The sequence below is a fragment of the Manacus vitellinus genome, unplaced genomic scaffold (genome assembly GCF_001715985.3).
Source record: "Manacus vitellinus isolate BGI_N305 unplaced genomic scaffold, ASM171598v3 scaffold_1_pilon, whole genome shotgun sequence".
Lineage (NCBI taxonomy): Eukaryota > Metazoa > Chordata > Aves > Passeriformes > Pipridae > Manacus > Manacus vitellinus.
The window spans coordinates 19,122,548-19,138,825 of NW_021939396.1; the positions used below are offsets into that span (position 1 = coordinate 19,122,548).

General features: G+C 34.6%; 1 protein-coding gene across 27 annotated transcripts in view; it reads right to left on the minus strand.

The window, feature by feature from the left end:
• Nucleotides 1–16,278, minus strand: part of RIMS2 (regulating synaptic membrane exocytosis 2) — a 388,249-nt gene that overhangs the window by 275,294 nt on the left and 96,677 nt on the right. The window contains exon 1 of one of the 27 annotated variants that reach the window (XM_029959231.1): nt 1,706–1,807. The exons of the other annotated variants lie outside the window; for them this stretch is intronic. The gene's annotated coding sequence lies outside the window, so the exon portion shown is untranslated. Of the gene's footprint in view, nt 1–1,705; nt 1,808–16,278 lie in introns of those variants that run through there. 27 annotated transcript variants of the gene reach the window in all.

The window sequence follows — 16,278 nt, forward strand, 5'->3', positions numbered from 1 at the left end:
TGAGAGGGAGAGAAGAAAAGATACTCCCTTATCTAGTTTGGAATATTGCACCTACATTTGTCACATTTACAAAGACACTTATATGGAAATTTCTCAACTATCAAAACTCAGTATGTCCCTGAAGTATGATCCTCAGGCTTAGAAAGCCTTGGAAATTTTTACATATATTTTCTCTCTTAAAATCATACTTCAGTGAGTTCATTAATTTGAGCTTTCTACACATCACATATTTTCAAATCCATAGCATCCCTTGCTTCTAAACCTATGAGGTTGGACCACCTTTTATTATTAGCTTAGAATAGAAAACATACCAAGATACAAATAAATTATATTTTTCTAGTATTCAGAAAAAATTATTTTACAATAAATAATTATTTTATTAAAATTTCCAGCCTTCTAGTATAGAGTAGTTAACTATTTTTATCTTCTTTCCCCAATATTAATTATATAATGAAATAATTATATAAAGTAACCAGTTTAGTGCCAAAGTAGTTTTATATTCTACTAATGCATATTTTTTTTGAACATTTAAAGGGTTGGGTTTTTTCTCAAAAAGGGACAGTTTTTAAAAATAACAGAAGTATTTTGTCAATATTCTCTAAAACTTCATACTTTTCATACTGGAGAGTACAAGCTGGGGCTGCACTGTACTTTCCAGTTGAAAGAACAGCAAAAGAAGACAACTGCACATTTATTCTGATATTCACTAGAAAAAGCTTTCAATCCCTGCAAAACAAAAACCATACATGTTCACTCTGAGGGACACAATAAAAATGTGAATACAAGATCCTTTCAGCAAATAATGACTCATGCATTTAGTCTTTGTTCATTTTCTCTTATGGTTCATATGAAATGCTACAAAATAGTGGGTCACTGAATATACAAAATATAACTGCACACTAGTATCACAAAGACATGCTCCTTTGCAGCATCTTTTAATAATAGGACATGGCTAACTGATTCAAAATATGCAACGCAGTCTACTGAAAAAAAACATAAAATGATATGTCTCAGTCTACATTTTGTGGTTGTGCTTAAGAAATGTAATTAATTGGTGAAGAAACTACAGAAAATCTAATCAGAGATGGATTTCTCGGAGAATTCAGTGCCCTGCACTGAGGTTTTCAGCAGAATTCTCAGGAAAAGCCAGTGATAATATACAGTAATACATAAGCAGCCTGCTTTTTGTTTATTTTCCAAACTGCAGACACCAAAGGAGAAGAAATGTCTACAGAATTAAGGTACTGGGACACTTATTCAGAAGCATTATATTCCAAGAACATTTAGGAAGACCACAGAATTTAAATCCTCAAAAGGAGACTGAAACCTTTTGAAAACTATTATCTTTACTATTCTATGACCCACCAGATATTATGCAATAGTCTGGATATGTGAAAACACACTTATTTCTTCCACCTGCGTATGTAATAAACATTTCATTTATCTACTTATTGTTTAGCCACTGCAGATCAGGGAGATACACAAAAATTTCACAGGTAGAGGTGGATAGAGTTCTGGTAGTTTATTTTTAAGAGCAAAGGCTAAAAAAAAAAAAAATTCAAAATTTATTTTTACAGGTAGCTTTTGCAGTCATCACTTTCTCACATAAACCCTTCTACTCATATACAGAGACTTAATCAGTTTGGCTTTTTGCAGGAATAATCACGAGAAGAGAAAAAAAAAAAAAGAGAGAATAATTACTTACCTTACGGTAATTGGAGTTGCGTGAGATGTATCGCTTTGATGCACAGACACCTCGGGCACTCAACATGTAATCTTAAGGCCATCAATATTTGTTGGGGCTGTACCTAACTGCTCATACCCTACTCCCTACCAGGCTTGAAAAGGGCGATGTGAGGTCCTGCAGCTCTCTTGCCACTGCAGAATCGGGATCCCTGAGTGGTGAGGAGGGAGGAAGTCCCGTTCCTCCACACGAACAGGATGCCTCAAAGAACCACAGGTATTGACATCCGCTTGCTTTTCCAAATGACAGGTCATCAGCAACTCATTTTTGCTGACTCACAAACAGTAACCTGATATGCAGAATCTAGATGTTCCAAGTCCATCTAAAAATGACTCATACAATTCTGCCAAAATGAGCAGCATACCTATAAGCCTTTGTAAAGGAATAATATTCCATAAATGTTCCTATTAACCCCCAGAGAGGAGCTTTTTAAGAAAACCTACAATCCAGTCCTGAAAGTGAGGACTCAAGCTTATAACTCAGGGTATCATAAACCTTCATCATAAACGTGATGAAAGGACTAGTCGCAAATAAACCTGCTTTCTTCTCAAATTCACTACAAAAGTAAATTTGAACATAAAGGTAATTCTGTCAAAGGGACATTGAATTTCAGTCTTGCTAGCAAAGAAAGAATGATTTTCTATACCATTTTTCTTATTGAGCCTTAAATTGCATTAATCCTGTTATCCCCATATGTTTAAAATAATTTCATTTCTATTTTACTGCCAAATTACATCAGAAATACACAGGGATTATATTTTTTTCTTTTACTCTGAGGTACAAATATAATGGTATTTAAATGGATTTAAGTAAATCATGTTTACCTACCAAAAACTGAATAAATACTATATCTAACATTATCAAGAGTACATAAAGATAAAATTAATAGCAAGACAAAATTCATGACTAAATAAATTTTTGCGGTGTTCAGTAGCAATGAAATCTGATCTGTAACATAATGAGTGTATGTGTATTTGAAATCTCCCATCTGAAACTCAACATATATAGAAAAAATCAGAACTAGAAAACTAAATAACACAGGTACCCAAAACCATGTCATTCTGTACCTTAAAATAAAAATTAAATCTAGTATATTTTATCTGAGAATTAACAGATTTTACTCGATCTAACATGCTATACTGTGATCTGCTTTTAAAGATGCTGCTTTGCAAAGAAAATAAATTGTGTACTATCTCTGTACAATATGGGACAAGAACCATCATTTTCGACATATACCTTAATGGGTGCACCTTGACTGACAGGTGTTTCCAGAGCATTAGATTTGCTGTGTTCTTACATGGCGATATTCAAACACTCGGTAAGTCAGATCGGAGAACGTGCTCTCCCAAGGCTAACTCTACAGTCAGTGGAAAGAGGTAGAAGATTCTAGTGGGCAGTTCAGTACAGAAAACTAAGTTTAGGTCCTCTGGATCATCCCCTAGAAAACGCATCTCTCTCCATTGACTATGAACAGAGCCAGGGGAGATGAGCTTCAAACTAAAGCTAAAATTTTTGAACTTGTTGCATTGTGTAAAGTGTGAATAAACTATCACTGTCCTCATGGCTAAGTACTGGCATCTACATGTCTTTTGGACAATGCTTTGTGAAAAAAAATAGAAGAATCATTCATTTATATAGGCAGTTTCCAAAAATACTAAATGAAATCAAAACTTTTGCCTGATGCTGAACATTACATGTTAAGATATCCAAACTAACAATCATCATCGTCATCATTAAGATTCATTTAAAAAGTCAGGAGAAAAGCAGCCTAAAAACATTATCAATGTGCTTATCAATAGAATAGCTGCCTTTTTTATATTAAAAAATATTAAATTTTCATTAAAACAAATGGAACAACAAACCACAAACTCAAGGGACTGGGTGATCTCACCTCCTTTAAAAAAACCAGTACTTTAGGTACTCGAGAGCAAGCTCCCTAAGTCATCATTCAGTCCCTTAAACTAACCATAAAGAAATGGCACTTAGAGAATCTAAGAAATTTTAGATGCCTTTCCTGGAAAGAGATTAATTTTTTTCACTAACACTGCTTATTTCTTTCCTTTTCCTCTTAAGGAAGACTAGACAGCTAAGATACAAACTTCTACACTTTTATAAGTCAAATGAAATGAATCCAATGAAGCCAAAATGAAGCCAAAATTAAGTCAAAAGCACTATCCCAAAACAAAGCCAAAAGCACTATCCCCCCCAAAAAAAAGAAAAAAAGGAAAAGAAAAAAGAAAATCCCAAACAAACAAAGGCAAAGTCGAACCAATCATGTAGGAAAATAGGGAATATAGGAATAGGAAAGCCATGCTCCAAGCTGTAAAATAAGTGACAGAAAAGAAAGTTTTGTTAGGATCAGAGTACAAGGGGAAAAAAAAAAAAGCAACTTGTCTTTAACTTTAGGACTATTATGGTATATTATGGTGTATTATATATATTATGGTGGGGTACGTGTGATGCAGCTTCTGCACCATGAATTGAGACCAATGGCATATCGATCTAAAACTAAACAAGTAATACTACCTGTCGTCACACCTGGTCTGGGTGTTGTTTAAGAGTATGCCTATTTCTAAGACTCTGCCAATGATTATGCAACTTGTCATGACATGAAAAGTTAAAATATACTAAACAATATTAAAATAATTTTTTTAATAGGCCCCCTGTGCATCTTGGTCTACTTTTGATGGTGTTCTCACTAAGTAACAAGAATTGCACAAGCAACTTATTTACTACTAGTATAGAGAGCATTTCATAGAGACATGGGAAGGTCCAGGTTGGAAGTGATATTAGAGATTATTTAATTCCAACTGTACTACCATGAACAGGGATATCTTCCATCAGAGCAGGTTGCTAAAAACTCCAACCAGCCTGGCCTTGAACACTTCCAGGGCGGGGGCATCCACAATGTCTCTGGGCAACCTATGCCAGTTCCTCACCACTCTCATCATATTTTGTTTTCCTTTTGTCCAATCTAAATCTACTCTCTCTCAGTTTAAAAACATTGCCTCTTGTCTTGTCACTACAGGCCCTGAAAAAAAATCTTTGTCCATCTTTCTTATAAGCCCATTTATACACTGGATGCTACAATCTGGTCTCCCTGGAGCCTTCTCTTCTTCATTCTTTGATATTTCTCTGAAATCCTTCAGGATTAATTAGAGTCTTAGAAAATCATAAAACCTCTTGAAGAATAAGAATTAAAGTTGAGAAAATATAGTATATTTTTACATCACCTCATGTTGGGCCTTTGTCTGCTGTAGAGCCTAGAACTAACACACATTGCTTTCTGAGGTGCAAAGGGTACCTGTTCTGCACTGGTATCTATTCCATTATTCTGCAAAAAATGAAGACTTAAAGGATATGTTTGACACCTATATTCCTTGCCTCTGTCTCATTCTCTTCTTGCTGCCTGACTCACATGCTGTCTATCACCATTACATATCTGATAAAAAGGATGAGACCATCTGGCACGAATGTTCTTTCTCTTTCTGAAAAACTGAGAGCCAGGATGATGACATTGACCTCCAAATGTCCAATACGAACTTTGAGACAAAAAGAGGATTGACTCAGACGTCAACAAGTTTAAAGCACGGTCTGAAAGCAAGGCCTTTTTCCTTAATAATGCCTCAGCTGGTTTTGGCTTATTTTCCAAAAGAGTATCAAAGAATTTTTGCAAAATAACTCAGAGAGCTTTGAATTAATTTTAATTAGTGGCTTCACAGAATAATTTAAATGTCAGGAAACACTGAAGGACCAATAAAACAGTTGTTATAGGATTGATGTGTCTTGAGTAAACGTTTTTAAATTTAAAATATATCATTTTAGTACATATTAGCAAGACTTCATGACTTCTGAGTAAGTAAATACTCTTTTATATTTTTTTATCAAATATTCATAAAATTTGACTGGAAAATGGCCCTAAGCCTAAAGATATTTTGTAAACTGGAAAGAAACTGAGTATTGATTAAATGTTCCTGGAGGGTTCTGATTTTTGAATTGATATTTATTAAATTCATTTTCCATTATTCACTCAATTTTTCACTTTCTAACCCTGAATTATGAGTACCTCAAGGCTCTACCTACAAATATAAGAAAGATTCCATTTGACTGTTATTTTAACTGAGTCACAATTAGCATTCTGGATATGTTACAGAGCCTTAAATGACATAGAAAGTGAATCATAGAATCATAGAATAGTTTGGGTTGGAAGAGACCTTAAAGACCATCTACTTTCAACCCCTTCACAAAGGACAGAGACACCTTCCACTAGCCCGGGTTGCTCAAAGCCCCATCCAGCCTGACCTTGAACACCTTCAGGGATGAAGCATCCCCAAATTCTCTGCACAACCTATGCCAGTGCCTCACCGCCCTCAAGGTCATTTTTCTTTTCCTTTTATCTTATCCTAATCTACCCTCTTTCAGTTTACAACTACTGCCCCTCACTATTACTACGCTCCCTCATAAAGAGTTCCTCTCCAACTTTCTTGTAGTCTCCCCTTTAAGTACTGGAAGGTGATGTAAGTTCTCCCTGGAGCCTTCTCTTTTCTAAGCTAAATACCACAAACTCTCTCAGCCTGTCCCCAGAGGGGACCAGCTGCAGTGCACAGATCCTCTTTCTGGCCCTCCCCTTGAGCAGGTCTGTGTGTTTCTTGTACTGAGGCCCCCAGAGCTGGACACAGCACTGCAGGTGGGGTCGCATGAGAGCAGAGTAGAAAGGCATGAAAACCTCCCTTGACCACACCCCTTGTGATGCAGCCCAGAACAGGACTGGCTTTCTGGGCTGTGAGCACACATTGCCTCAAATACTAAAAAAATACATATTTCTAAGGTGTATGGGTGTCTCATGAAATAATCCAGATTACTGTGACAATTTATTGATACTAATTTAGATACAAATAAGTTAAGCCCATTACAACAAATTTTATGGGAAATTCTAGATTTTTGTTAAACACTTCTGCACCCTGTTTTCTTAAACTGACATGCCAAAGCAAAACAGAGAAATAAACTTTAAAAATTAATGGGTTTTATGTGAGATTTTCCTGCCAATATGTGTTTTGAAATAGTTTGTTGAAGTACTATATTATTATCCCAAATACAATAGCCAATACAACAGAACAGATCCAGCCAATTTACAAAATGGTAAATGCTGGCAAGTATAACAACTTTCTTAAGTGCTAGTGAAATATAAATTATTATTTTTCTAAGAGACATTCAGGCACTGCTCATTACCAACTGACTTGAGTAGGCATCTTTTACAGTCGATCTTGAAAACCCCATTCCCTAACAGGGTCTGAACTTGGATGCCTTCATTAAGATATTTTACAGAGTTTAGGCATTAATGTGAGCTGACAGACCAACTGGCTCATGTTCACAAGGTCAAAATGCAGGGCTGTGTTAAATACACATAGTTATAGAGGGCAGGAGAGAAAAAGGGATTCTTGTTTGAGTTAATTTCATTTCAATAGAATCTGTATTGCTGTACTGCTTTCTGCACTTCCTAAGAGATTCTCAGCTGGTGAGTCAAGAAAAACATGTTTCCTAAATAAGCAGTGCTTAAATATACACTTGAAAGTCACACATGGTTATTAAGGAACCATTTTCATATTACCACATGTAATTTTTGTTTACTGAGATTACACCCGATAAGACTCACAGCTGTATCAAAGATTAGCTATTTTCCCTTATCTAATTTGCTATATCTCCTCCTTAATAAGCATCTTCAGTCACCTTTTTTTCTTCTTTATTCAAGTTATTTAGTAAGAGGAGATATCTTGAAAATTTACTAAGGAAAAACAATGCAACTCATTTGCAAACTTTCTGTGTGTCATGCAGCTAAGAGGAAAAACCAATTTTATTATCACCTGATGTACATCAAGACAAATCATTTAGATCAAAGTTTTTAAATTTTTAAACTTCCACATATTTTTCACCCCTCAATCAAATTGCAGCACCTTCTTTCCTGGTTTCAACACGCTGTCATGCTAGGAAATTACAGTACTACTCTAGTTCCAAAAGGACTTCATTGAAACTTGCAATCTTACAAGTCCTCAGAATCCAAATTTAAATATTTATTTAGATTTTTAAAGAGAAAATGGGAAGTTATGTAAGCAACTAATTTTACACACACCAGGTATAATGATCAGAAGAGCAAATATTCAGAAACCTGGGAAACGGCTTACGTAAACATTCCTTTCCTCATTAAAAAAAAAAGAAATATTATGCGTCAAAGGTAATTCACAGTTTTATGGGAACTAAAGCCAAAACAAAAATTAAAACTCCATAACAGTTCTTTTTTAATGCTAAAATCAGAATAGAGAAATGCAATTTTTAACCTTTGTCATAAAAAGCTGTGGAACCTAGAACAATATACGTTTAAAGCCCACTAAAAAAAAAAAAAAGAAAGAGAAGAAAAAACCACCTTGTGTCAAAATTAAATACAAGTGCAGGAAAGAAAAGGCTTTTATGATAACACTAATAAGGAATAAGAATGTTTTAAGAGCATATTATTTCCTTAAAGGCAAATGAAGGCTCAATTCCTAGTAACACTTGCACAATGTACAATGGCTCATAAGTTATTTATTGGGAAGAGGGACATGGTTTCAAATTTGAAATATATTACATGAACATTCCGGTAATACAATTCAATTTTGTTCAGAGGGAAAATGATGTTTCAGTAAAGTACAGCCCAATTTAAATATAGTATATCCAGATTAGCTGGTCAAATAATCCAGGCACTCCAAATTACGAAAACCTTGTAGTTACAGTACAATGAAATCCAAAATATTTTGCATTCTGATCTTTCTCGGTTGTGCTTTCACAGCTCACTGCAACCTTAGTCAGCTATTCATCTCAAAATAACATCAGCTTCAGCTAAAATTTTAGCATTTACATTTTGTTCTTTCAAGTTGCTAAGTGTGTTAATTTGCTGTAAAGCAATTTACAGAAGAAACAAAAAACAAACAGTAAAAACTTGATTAAAATTCCTCTTTTTCTACCATTAAGGAATAAACTCTGCCTTTTTGGTAGTGGAATATTATACCATTAGGCTATATTAGGCTTTAATACATTCTATATTCTGTCACATGAATATTTTAGTTTAACATACTTGTGCCTCACATAGAAAGCCTATTCAACCATTCAGCTATTCAAAAATAATGTGAGGAAAATAAGATGTCTTCAATAAATATGCTTAATATCTTTTGCCCTTCATAATGGAACTTGCCAAGGGAAAAACTAACAAATATAAGAGAAAAGATATACATTTCTTTTTAAGCCATACTTTCGTATGTAGGAACATCCAAATTCAAGCCAGAGGCTACATGAATACTTTACCAAGCAGAAAACATGATGAACTAATTAATTTACAGTATGATTTCATTTAAAAATTTACTTCCCAAAAATAATGCTTCAGCAAGTAAGGTCTATTTTGCCACATTTACCTAAAAGGTATAAGTATGAGTAGCCTGTCATTAGTCAAAGAAAAAAAAAAAAGAAGACAAGTAACAGGCAAAGGTAAGAAATACCTATTTTAGCTGTGTAAGCATTATATGTATAGCAGTTTGTGATTCAGCCTAGCAAATGAAGTAAAAAAAATACAATGGTTCTCAAGGGATTTTCTCCTAAATGAAGCTTCAAACAAAAACTCAAGCTGCCTATGGGAGCTAATTACACAGGCTTCAAAGACAGTTGGTGTAGGTGTTTAAGGGCATTGAGGGTAAAAATAGAAGTCTGAACGACTAGTAAAGTATCTCTAATCCAAACTATTTTAAAGGTAAAAAAACTCCTACATATTGTCCATATGTAATTATACATAGTGTACAGATGCATAACTAACAAATTATTCCCAAGCACTACACAGTTAAGATGGAAGGAAGAAAGAACAGAGTAAACCCAATCCTCTTTATAACATGATTTCACTGCAATAAATTGAAGTCCAGTGATGTATAAGCAGACTAACACATTATCTGTAACCTTTCTTAAGGAATATCTTTCAGATATTCCCTTTACAATGATCCAATACCAATTACAAATAACAGAATTGAAAGCTATAGCCCAGCAGAACCCTTATTGAGAGCACAGAAAATACAAAGTACAGTGTCCCCAGGATCTACACTTTCACTTTGACTCAACTACTGTTTATTTATTAAGTATCTAAAAATCCAACATGCTTCTCAAGGATGCACTGCCTGAACTGAAGGAGCTATGACTGAGCACTTGCAGCACATCTACCCAAAGGGATGGTAAATTGTGTCTTTAGAGGTGGGAATGTGTGAGACAGAATATGGGACAGATGAGAATGGACCAAAAAATTCTTCAGCTGTCAAAGACAACGTGTCATCTAAACTGTATTCTGAGCAGACTAATTGATGACTCACATATTCAAAGTTAGGCACACACTTCCTCATCTCCCTGCACATAGATAGTCGCTTGCATTTTTAAAGCTCTATTTCATCACGTTCATTATAGATATTTTTCTAGGACTCATCTTATTTTACCCCTTTTTTTTCAACTCAGGTGTTAGCAACTACTCTCAGTTAGCATCATTAGAGTATTTAATTCACGTAATATTAATTCTAGATACTTTAATAAAAGTATAGCATATTATCAGATTACACAGATCCATGTGTTATTCGTCTCCCACCCTGAACATAACCATTTATCCTAAGCTATTGTGTGATGTCATTCCATCTCTTTTCAATAAATGCAACTGTACTAATGCCCAGATGACTGGAAATGAAGTACGGCAATTTAAGAGATTGCACTGAACTCTTCTGCAGAGCACAGTAGGGTCCTGCATAGATTTACTTCTTCCTTAATCTTTTTATTGTTTCACTAGCAGTTGAAGCTGGATGTAGGAGATGGAATTTGTCAGGTTTATAAGCCAGAGTTTTGAAGAGTCATACTACATATCCTATCTCATTTATCTACATATTTTTTATCAACTTTTTAAAGCTGTGCAAATCCAAGGTATGGCAACTAAGCAAATTAGTCTGGAATACTTTTGGATATTTGAAATTGCCAAACTAGTGAATAAAGTTGAAGAAAGGCAATAGTTTATAAGAAAATTAACAGGGTCTGATCTATCTCGTAGTGAAGCCAGTGTGAGACTTTCTTGTGGTGTCAGTAAAAGTTAAATTAGGGTATCAAAGTACATAAAGGCAGTTGAGTACATAGAATTGTAAACATTATGGACCTCCAAGCAGCACTTATGTTACCAGGAACTAAATATCTGGGGATCACATTTGAAGGAAGAAGAAAACACTTTAAAAACAAGGAAAACTGTGTTTCTCTACCTTTCTCTCTTCTTCCATCACATTGCACATGGGTTTTATACCATCCTTAAAGCCAGTGTTTTTAGGCTAGGGAGAAGGTTACCAGATAGACTCAATACTCAAGAAAAAGGGTCCTTAAAAGTAACAGAAAAGGCAAGTAAGCAGAATCAGAGAAAGATTGCGCTTTTGTGATCAAACTGTGCATCAGTTACCTTATGACCAATTAATCTACAATGTGAACCCGGGAAGTTTGGATGGGTAATAATGGCTGTAGAATTGTAAAAATATATACCTGAGTTCCAAGTTTCCTATTTCTCCTTCTTGAGCACAATACGTGTGCCGAAAATATTCAGTATATTTACAGATGACTTCCAAACAGACTTAAATACTGCCATGACAGTTTTCATGGTTATTTAGAATACAATGAAAACTGACCAATAAGAATTGCTATAGAGATCTTACAGTAATGTTTGGATAATAAGCTGCTTGATATGTTAAAAAAACATAAAAGGGAAAAATAACCTTATCACACAACTTATAAAAGGCCATAAATAAGCTATTTTCTACACAAAAGCTGGAGACATCATGGCTACTTTTCTGAAATATCAGTTTAGTGGTCAATAGTGGTCAAAAGCATAGATCAATGCTTTCAAATGTTGATGATGATATTAGTTCATAAAATCATGCATTAAAAGGAAAAGATAAAGAGGAAACACAGCATGTCACAAAAACTGAATATACGTGATGAGGCTGTCAAATTACAGATTTTAAAACAAGCAAAAAGGAAACACTTTTTTCCATGAAGGACAAAATTCACATGTTGCAGTAGTAGCCTGTGCATGCTAAACCACTAAAGGATCAAGGAATTTATTTAAAAATGGGAGAACAGGTATACCAGAGACAAGCCATCTGTAACACGCCTCCAAAATTCCCTGAATTTCTTTCTTGGTAGCTAAACTGTTCTACACTTTTACTGCTGTTCATATTACTCCCTAAACCTCTGTTGCTCATCACTGTCAGAGACAGGACACTGAAGTACTCAAATCTCTGATTTGTATGGCCTTCTTTACATAATGAAAAAGTCAGTAGAGTGAGAAAAGAAAATACAAAGAAGGAACCAGACTTTTTCCTTATCATTATACATCATAGTCCTATACCATTAGACTAGGTGCACTGTTATAAGTGGAACTATACAGCCAAAAGAGTTGTTCTATTTTCTCCAAATAATATGTTTGCTTTCCAGCGGGATATCTAATTTAATTTTTTGTTCACTAAAGTATCAGATGCAGTTGACCGTGTTTTACCCTCTTTTCACTGAGAGAGTCATTTCTTCTTACAAACATACATGCAAATTAAGTATTACTTAGGTGATTTACGTACTTAGCAGAAAAAAAGGAATCTCAACTCTCTCATTTAAAAAGAAAATTTTTTAATAAGTTTCTAGTCCTCTCAGTTACAGAGAATCCTGAGTAGTAAAGATTCTAAAATGAACATCTGTAACATCCATTCTTGGGAACAGAAGAAAAAAAAATCCAAACCTATGATTTTACAACCAGCCTGAACTGAACTTTTGAACTTCAGTTTTTGGTTGTCTTACTCATAAAAGTTGGTTGCACAAGCACTGTTTTATAAAGTGTATAGCAGAACTAAACACAGAAATGTGCAGTGCAGAACCATTCATGTTTATCAGCTGAATTTGAGGGTTTCTAGACATTAAAAATCAAACACAATAACAGAAACAGAGAATTTTAATATTAAAAAATGTAATCTTACTTAAATGCAAACCCTTTTGCTACAAAATACGTGGTCCTTGGCTGAAGCTGTTAGAGGAGGTAAGGAGATATTTCTAAATCAAATTCAGGATACATGCAGTGGCCAATCACAGCACGACTGTAGTATAATAGAAAGGTGTGATATAGTGAAAAAGACAATCGAGGTTCTAGGACTAATAAAAAAGTTACTTTTGGCAACAGAAAGAAATATTAGTAACATTATATGAGGCACTGTAAGACTCCTTTTAGAATACCTTGTATACTTTTAGTAACTTATCTTCAAAGAAAAGTAAACATAAAGAAAACCTACTGGAATGACTAAGAAAATGGAGATTTTCATTAAAAAGTATGGCTATTAAAAAGTTTGGCTTCTCTAGCTATGCAAAATGAAAGTCAAGAGGGAATATTAGGACTCTATGTAATTAGGGATAAATACAGAGAGAAAGGAACAACTTAAACTACAGGATAATGCTGTAACAAGATGAAATAGATACAAATAAGTCATGAATAAACTAAGACTGAAAACTGAAATGTTACCTAATCATCTATGAAGTACTTTTCTATGATTGCATTCCAAATGGTAGCAGAAGCATGAAACCTGCATTGTTTTACAACAGAAAAAGTATTTTTAAAAAAGGTGTCATCTGACCAAGATATAGAAATAAATACTTGAGACACGAGCACATAGAAGTCTGTTTAATTAACACACATAAGGAAATGTTGAAAAACAAGGCCTGGATCCTGCTTGCCCTACCATCTTATTTAACTAGTCCTGTGCTTTGTGCCTTTCAGTGATCACACATACATTCTTGTTTTCCAGAAGCATGATTTGATTTTAGGTTTGCTAGACTTTAGTTTTCACTGATGTGTGAGAATTTGGCTCTATCTAGCAACAGATTTTTGAGAGGAGGACAAGCATGCTCCAGATGGTATGAAAAAATCTCAGCTGTCTTATTGTTGCATCTTACTTACCCTTTCATGGATAGCCTAACTGATGTAATTGAGGTCAAGAATGAATTTTAGGTATGTCAGACTGCCAGGGACTTATTTTCTCTTTCTCTAGAGTATAAGGTCTGGTCTACTTTTTAAGGTCATCTGTCATTCTTATCTATGAGTGTTTTTTAAAATATATGATATTGGTAAAGTTCTTGGTAATTTCTTCTCTTTCCCTGAAGTCTCACACTATGGATCTCATTTTTTTGAGTGTAAGAAGAAAAGAAACCACAAACAAACAGACAAACCCACAGCTGTAGCACACAGTATTTTGTAAACTTTTGAATAGTATCAGTTGCATCCTTTACAGCAACGTAAGGGATTGGACTCAATTGCAGTACCTTTCATCCTGTGCTCTATTTGAGGATATATGATCTCCTTAGAGAAATTTTTTACATTTCTGAAGGTAAGACGCTAATTAGCAGCGCAACCCAGCTAAGAAGAGTCAAAGGGTTTTCATCCAAAGACTGTAATATTAACAGAGTATGCATATTTAGTAAATGGGTGAATTCAGCTACAAAGAATTCTTCTATACTCTGCAACATTGAATGTGCCTCATATAAATGTGACCACAGCCCTGCTTGACTGAACTTTTTATATGGTAAGAATTTATGTGTTCTAGTAAGTTTTATTACATGATCTCATTCATTTGGAAAACTTTAAATGGAATCACCTTTGCACTTTTCCCCATAGGGCATAAACATTTCATTTTGGTTTATAAAGGTCTTTCTTCTCTCTCTCTCTCAAAAAAGGATTCTTTTTCACATTAAGGGCATGCAAAGGTTGGTGGTTTGTTGCTTTGTTGGCTTTTTTCCTGAGTAGACAGCAGCCTAAAGGAAAAGGACAGAAAGAAAAATAGGCTCTTTGACTTCAAAGTGTGCAAATACTAGGGAAGTAAGAGTGACCTAAGGGACACTTCATCTATATATCCTGTAGCGAGTAGTAAAACACTAGCAGCTTCAGTCTTGCAAAATATCTGCCAGATATTATTATACCTATAAGAAGGCAGCTTTAAGTAATAATTGTGCAAAGCAACTAAGCTTTGGAGAAAAAAATGGTGCTCGCCTTTGCATTTTGATCCACTGAGTTTAATTTCAAATATGGGGCTGGTTTTCTCACTAGTAGAAAAGTTTAGGCAAGGTATTTTGAAAGTCTCTAAACTGTCAGACATGGTTGTCCATGGTTGTCCATGGTTGTCCAAAGAAAACTGTCAAAGAATGTAACCACATCTATTCACATACTTGTTTTAATGGTCACCTAGCCCAAAGAGCAAGATAAACAAACATGCCCATAAAGAGAGCAATAAATAAGAGATAGATACAGTCTTTGATGATCTCTGTTGATAGAATATAATCAAAACTTTAAAAAAAAATCGATGAGAAATAGATACACTACTGGATGCCATACTGCCTTCTAAAGTCAAGACACAAGCTGTAGTTATTGGCTGATGGGCTTCTGCTATTGGTAATGACATATATCAGAATTAATGACACTGTCATACAACCCCTTTGCAGGTTACATATGATTACAGAACACTAAGAACTAATGACTAATTTTGAAGACATTATTGATCACATTTTGGAAGAGAGCATTTGCCTAGGTATGGATCTAAAAAGACTCATTTCTTCATACAATTCATGTCGCTTAATGGAGGTCAGATAATTCACTTTACTAAATGACTTTCCTTTAGTTCCTTTACCTATCTTCTGTTTTCAGAACTTCCAGTGAAATTATCTCAAATGTTTTAATATAAAAAAACAAAAGACAGACAACAAGTTTGCTATAATTTCCAAGTCACCCAGGAGCATCATCATGCACATTCTTTGTGTCACATGCCAGGACATCAATCAGCTGTACCACTTTCAGGGATGGTTGTTGAGCTTCAGCCTATCTACAAAGCATCCAGTCACACTAGCTAAGTAAATGACAAATTCATTAAGACTATCACCTATAGAGCAACCAAATTAAACCTTTTTAATCATTAGGAAACATTAGAACAAGCATATATGCCACACCTACTGGACACATCAAGCTACTAATGTCAAAATGTCCCTAGAATTTTTTAGAAAACTGTCAATAGTGAGAAAAAAAATACTTCATCAACAGAAGACAGATATTATCCTGCGAGGATGATGAAGAACTGGAACTAAATCTGAGTAACATTCTCTACAAATGATCACAATTACTCTGTATATGTTATATGAATGACAGTCAAGTGCAAGCCTATAATGTATATATGATGAGTTTTAAAGTAATCTGTGTCTCAAAGCTGAAAACAACTCTTAATCAGGAGCCAAAACTAATGAGGAGAAAAAATGTGGATTGAAAAGTGGAAATTCTGCTCAAGTACTCTTCAGGACATTTTAGCAGCTATCCTTCACTTGAGTGTTAAGTGCATGTAGCTACACAAATATAACAAGTGGAAAGAGGGGAAGGAGAAGCTGAGAATAACTAACATAAAGCTAGAAGTTAACAAAAATTTAGCCATGGAACCAAA